The sequence below is a fragment of the Apteryx mantelli genome, chromosome 2 (assembly GCF_036417845.1).
Source record: "Apteryx mantelli isolate bAptMan1 chromosome 2, bAptMan1.hap1, whole genome shotgun sequence".
Lineage (NCBI taxonomy): Eukaryota > Metazoa > Chordata > Aves > Apterygiformes > Apterygidae > Apteryx > Apteryx mantelli.
The window spans coordinates 129871621-129878571 of record NC_089979.1 but is presented as its reverse complement, the minus strand read 5'-3'; positions in this window follow the sequence as shown (position 1 = coordinate 129878571).

Below are 6951 nucleotides of genomic sequence, written 5' to 3'. Positions count from 1 at the left end.
TGTGATACGCTATCGAATGACACAGAATTGGGCGGAAGACAGGAGACTATCTCAGGTTTGCAGCTATTTGACTCCTTGGCAAATTCCATCAAGAATAACAAATGATGGACACTGACTTCCTGTCCTGTGGATAGTTCTGTCACTCTGATCCATACACGTGACTGGGCCTTAGAAACAAATCTTTGTATCTTATTAGTGGTCCTGTTTTCTTTATAATTTTTATAATATTGACATCTCAAGCAGTCAAAATCAGCGTTTAGGTCACAAATAATCATTATATGGCTTAAAAATCATAAGCTATAGAAAGAAACATATTTCAGGTTCTTTTTATCTCCTTTCTGGTATTCCAGTACTTTGGACTCCGATTTTCAAGCTTTTTTTTTTTTTTTTTTATGACAACAAAAAATGGAAGAGTTTTCTGTCAAAACTAAGTGTTCAAAATAATGTATTAGGCCTCCAAAATAATTGGTTTTAAAACTATGACATTTTATAAATATATTTTGGCATAGTTTTCTGGGTGGGTGTTGAGCTTTTACTGTGCATTTACTTTACTTTTTGGTGTCTAAATGTCTACGAGTCAGAGTGGAAAGCTGTATTTTAAAAAAATTTGAGAAATTTAGTATTCACACGGTTCTGTTAGGGCTTGAAGAACAATAAATGTACCACTTATGATAACCACTGCATCTGTTACTTTCCTTATCACATTATCTCAGTTCATCTGGCTTATCCACTTTGCAGCAGAGCAATCCCAGAGGGAATCTGAAAATCCCCACTGTTAAACCCTCATGAGATGAAATTAGTTGGCTTCAGAAAATACAAATAAGGATAGCAAAGTGAATTATGTCTTTTGTTTTATGTATGTCAAAATAAAATTTTTGTTGCAGAAATTTATCTAAATCTAGATATTATACTTAACTGTGATGTTGAATGCTGTGGAGGTGCCTGAAATTAAGAGTTAAACAGTGACACTTGAATTTAGTGTTCATGTCCAGAGAGCAAAGGAATAGCTGGTAGATTGCCGGTACTAAATATTCTTGACCCAGGCAACATTTTACTTTGACCTTATATACTCTCCACTAAAGCATTGGAAAGATAGCTCTTTCAGTTTAACTGCTAATTATATAACTTAGAGATAGAAAAGACTTATTAGGTCAGGCTGGTCCTAGTTAGAAAAGGGAATAGAAAATAATAGCAATATATGAAGAAATTATATCTTGGAACATAATTTTAAAAGCAGTAACTCTTGAATGTTTTCAGCCCTAAGTCTATATGAGCTATTCACTGAACACACTACTATTTCCATAGTAATTTCTTCAAACACTGACCTTGGATAGCTTGCCACACTTGTGGTCCAGCAGTAAAATGAGCTGAGAAGCTTGATTTCAATGTTGAAATAACACTGATGGAAGTCCAGCTAGTCAAGCAATTATTGAACTTTTGCTTAAAAAATAATTACTTTAGTGGTTGAGTTAACATGGCTACTGTTCTGAATTTCCCTTTCCTTATAAATTTGTGTTTTCTTAATTACAGAAATCCCATTATTTGCATGGGTGTGCTTAGCCTGTGGATCCCAGTGGGCCTTTGCTTCACATGCCTAACATTGACAAGATTCAGGTGCTTATGCGGAAACAAAACTTTAGGTGTCTCAAATGTTTTTGTGAAAATGTAGGATTTGGGATACATATGGAGTTTGGTGATTGTTTGGCAAATTGAACTTCCAAATGCAGGTATCTAAATTCTGCCAAGTTCCTTTACAGGTCTGGCTCTAGGTCTAAGTGGATAATGGATATTCAAGTAAAAGATAAGTCTTACTGAAGATACTGTAATGTGGCTCAAGTACCTACCTGAGTAATTAGAGTTCCCGGTGAGCCTTATATGACACACACTAAAATATGTTCTATTGCAGTGGCCTTGGTATTTGAGCCTGCTAGTTCATAGTTAGCACAGGTCAACTTTCACATTTGCATCTTTCATTGTAATACTGTGAAGTATGACGGATGACAAATGGAGCATTAGTAAGGAAATGTTACATATTCCATAATACATATTCCAAGATATTTTCCTTATGTAGGCAAACAATAGAAAGTTAGCATGTTACCTAATGTATTCTTTATTTCTGTTAAAAAAGAGGAGTGTGAATTTGTCCTGAAAAAACTTGAAGTGAAAAGCTGTGACGTTTTCTGAATCTTCTTTACATTGCCATAGATTGGAAGTCATTTGAAGGTCAGCTGTGGTAAAACAGTGATGACTAATGTATTGGTACCATGGTAGTTTTATGATGTGATACTGGTATTAAAGAGATGCCATGATCTGCACGGCACAGCCTGCCTTGCCCAATGCCACTGTGACGAGTTGCACCTCAGTCTTTGCCATCTTCCTCCCATGTCTGCCTCCCCAAGATGAGGACAGATAGCTGTTGGCCTCTTTGCTCCAACAGTGAGAAGGTGGAGAGGCAGAAGCTGGTCTGTGCTGTCCCTCACTTCTCCTCAGCTGATGGAGCTTTCCTTTTCCTGACTAGACAAAACATCTCTGTGGGACAAAGGAAGTTGTGAGAGTTGTGGTGCCAGCAGGAAAGTAGGTGAACAAAGCTGTGCTTTTGAAAGAAGTCTTACGTATCAAGGAAGAGACCAGTGGGATCCCAACACCAGTGTGCTGCAGCCTCCACCATGGGATGAAACCCTCCTAGGCAGGCCCTGACTCCTGGCAAGATCACACTTGTGAGGAAGCAATGAGACAGAGAAAGGGAGACCTTATCCCTAGCCTTTATACCTGTTAAAAGGTTTGGGTATCATGACACTTGGCAATGTAATTTTATTTTTTAACATCAGTATTGTGAAGGATTCCAACAGTATTGCATACAGCAGCAGTGGAGAATGTTTAAAAGTAATTGTGATTGCTTTCCCCTTTCCCCCAATTCAAAGACAGTAAATAAGAAGAAACATTCTGTATCACTTTTTAACTGGGAAAAAGTGGGGAAAAAAAGACACAAGAAAATGGGAAAACAAAGAAGCATTGGAGTATGTTGTTCCTTCAGGAAGAACTGATACAGTTTTGAATACCGAATCAGGATTGTAATGAATGAGTAAAAGACACTCATGTACATTTTAATTTTTATTGCTCTTACTTTGCAGTTCAAATAAAAATTCTACAAATGTTTATAATGAAGCTGCTAAAGCCCTCTTAGTGACAATATTTACAGTGTTTTTTTGTGGCAGTGACTGCTTTTTTATTCTGTTCATACAGAATATATTTGACAAAATGTGGTACAGCTGGAGGCCACAGGCCCTACTGCACTGTGTATACCACCAAGCATCCCTTCCCCATAACTGTGGGACAGTTTACAACTGAAGACAGTAAGTATCATCTTGATTTTGCACTTTGTAATGCTAACAACAAGATTATCAAAAAAACACAGTTCTCTCTACAAAGACTGTGTATTTTGTACGTTAACCCTTTAGAAAAGCCAGTCTTCATCACATGCCTAATTGAGGGATGAGCTTTAATGAATATCTGGTTCAAAATGTTGATGTCAATAACTTAGTCCACATCATAAAAATATCCCATCTCTCCTATGATATTAGATATTGCCTATTGAATTGTTAGGAAGAACAAACAAAATAAGCAAATTATTTAAAGGCATGAAACAAACGTTAAAATTTATGTTTTTAACCTCTATACTTGTTACATTCAGAAGTAGCCTTAAGACATTGAGCATTTGGAAACTGTGTGTGGGGTGGGGTGGGGGCAGAGGGTTGATTTGTTTGGTTTTAATGAGATATTGCATTCAATAGAGTCACTTTGATTTGGGTAGCAAAAATATGCATTTGAGTTCAAAACTGGGTGGACGCCAGTGTTTGATTGAAAGACAACTCGTACACAGTTGTACTGAACAATAAAGTGAAAATGATATTAGAGAGTCTGACATAAGCAAAGACATTCTGAGTTAATAAGGCTTAATCCCTCCAGAGTAGTTGTGCAAAGTTAATCATTCCTCCCAACAATAAATACTGCAGTACCTACAATGTGTAAGTCCTGGAATATATTTGTGTAAGGTGAATAGAAGATACAGGAATAAGTTTTAATTGCATTATTTAATTTCTGTTTGTTTAGAAAGCTTTTTTTGTTTAGAAAGGTTTTTTATGTTTGTCTTCTTTTTTATCTTATCCATAAGTGACTTGTGAATTTGGAATTGAGATAGGTGCTTCCTTAAAAAATTTTTTTTTTATAAATTTGTTTTAAAATATTTTTATCACATAAGAAATTAGTGACTGAACTGTTTTAGTATCAGGAATGTCATGCTCTTACAGTGCTTCATAAACTTGTAAGTATATGCTTATTATGGAAGTGTGCCTTTATAAGCAGGCTAATTAGCGCATAGGAAAATCAAGTGTGAACAAAGTTGTGTAATGTTAGTATGTACTAGAAAACTGAAGTACAGCTGACTTGCTCACATTGGTTTTTTTACCACTAGTTAATCATTCTTAGCTAAAATGCAGTAAATAACATATCTTTTCTAGGAAGGCATGTTGTGAGGATGTGGTAATCATAGCTAAGGACGATCTCCCAATATACTTAAAATTTTTTTTGTCTTAATATTTAAATTATACTCTTAGGAGAAAAGATGCTTTTAATAAATATTCAACACCATTGCTACTATGATTATGGTGTAAAATAATCTGAAGTCTGCATCCTTGACTCATGCAAGTCATTAAATGGCATTCATGCATTTTCTTAAAGCAAGGAAGATTCATCTTGAAATGTCAAACAAAATTTCAATGCAAGTCTAAATTTTCTTATGCCTTAATTAAAATAAAACCATGAAAAATTCACTTAAGGTGGTCAAGGAATTCTCATTACTTACAATTTACTTAAACAGAATGAATTTCTATTCCTATTTGGTATAGTATAGACATACTGAACTAACTTTAAGCTACTAGATGTGTTTTAGCGGTGTTTTTAAACTTACTTTGAAATGATTAAGCTAAAGCAGCTGATTTTTATGAAGTGTCTACAATCTAGGCTTCTCTCAGAACATCATGTAGACGAACCTCAGGAATGGTAGTTTTACTGCAGTGGTGCAAACTTCATGTGTCCGTGCTAGAAGCATTTTGTTGATTTCATTGACTGATACTCTAATACTGAGGAACTATAGATAGAACAGTTATCTTCTTTGAATTCATTTCCTATTTAGAAAAAAAAAATATATATATATGTCTTATAAACGAGCCCTAAGCAACTGAGGCAACTTGTACATCCTCGTTAGATAAAAAAGTGTGTTCTTAACTTGTTTGAGCTAACTAAAGGAAGAATTATAGCAATTTTTCAGAACTGTAATTTACATGACTAACAAGTTTAAAACCACCAGAGAGCCTAATATCTGCTTTGCTAGTTCATGTGAGAAAAGTGAATTGTGTGTCTTCATAAGAACTTGAGCTCATCTTAATTACCATGGCAGTTCTGTACTACTAAGGCTTACTGGCACAGATGTTTTGACAACCTCTAAATACACAGTTATGCCACACACAAATAACTGTTAGTTTGTCAGTGCTGTTTATGTGGGTGGTCTGGCTGTGTCCAGAAAAAAAAATGCTGCTGTGTCCTGCATTGTCATGAAGGGTACAGCTATGCCAACTAAGTGTAGCAGTAGATATTCTTCTAGTACCAGGCTCTTAGCTAAATGGATTTAAGAATGTGAGGAGAAGACAAATGCTATGTGAGCCTTCTAGTTGTAACTAAAATCCTTATTATTCCAGTTTAGTTGAAATGGTGAAATAGATCAGTAGCAGCAACATGAATGCTTTCTCATAATCAAAACCTACTAAAACAATAGAAAAAACTGTTCTAATTACAAAATTAAATATGTTGGCATTAACCAGCATTTGTATTTTTTACTTTAAATTGAGGCTTGGTAAAAATCTGTACATGATATTAATGTTCCTGATACTAATGTTATGGTTATTGAGTAAAAATGTCCTTATTCAAATACGAGGAAGTGGATTTTTGTTTCAGTTGTATATTCATCACTTCTGGGTATTTTTCATGGTGGTTTCTGTGATACTGGAACATTACATATAGAATCTGAGTTTGTTTGCTTGCAGCAATGGTCTGTTGTACAGAAGCTGTGACTGCTTTTTATTATCTATAGTTAATGGAGGAAGAACTTTAAATGACAATGGTTTTATCTTAGTGTTTTCAGCCATGATTTATTTGTATAATTTTTTTTATTAGCTTTTCCAAAACTATTGTAACTGTCTTTCCACAAGTTTCCAGAAGACTTAATCCTTTCACTTCTATAACTCTTTGTAAAAGCTGCTTTCATAACTATGTGAAATAAACCTTCCATAACTCAATTCAATGACAAATGAGTGCAGTTTAAATCAGAGGCAAAGAATCATATTTTCTGAAACCGTTCCAGTTGTTGAGAAAATTGTTGGTCAAAGTGTAACTTTATGGTGGCTCAATTTTGTATATGGAAGACAAGCTCAGGCTTGGTTACTCATGATGTAGTGTCTGCTAAGAACGTAGGAATGAGAGTGTGTGTAAGTGAATTTATGAACAACTCTGTGTGCAGGTAGATTAATTTACAAAATAGAATGCTCAAGAAACCAAAGCAGCACTCTGTTTTATAGTCTTCTAGTCAAGATTTTTGGTCTTCTATTTCTGTGCTAGAGCAGAAATCAGGAAGAGAGGCCAGAGAAGCTTTGGTGCTCGTTCGTAGCTATGCTAAGAAATGGAGGGACTAGTGGAGCCTGATCTTGCCCTTTCTTTCTTTCATTTCCTGGGGGAGTGCAAAATGGTAGTATTGTTGCAGCACCAATACAAGAGCCCTTCATTGTCCAAAGACATCTTTGACAGAGGTATTAAAGCCTTTATCCTCTATATATCCTGAAGGTAATGGGATTACTTGGCAGCACAAAATCAGAGCTTTCACCTCTTCTCTGGCTTCTTGAT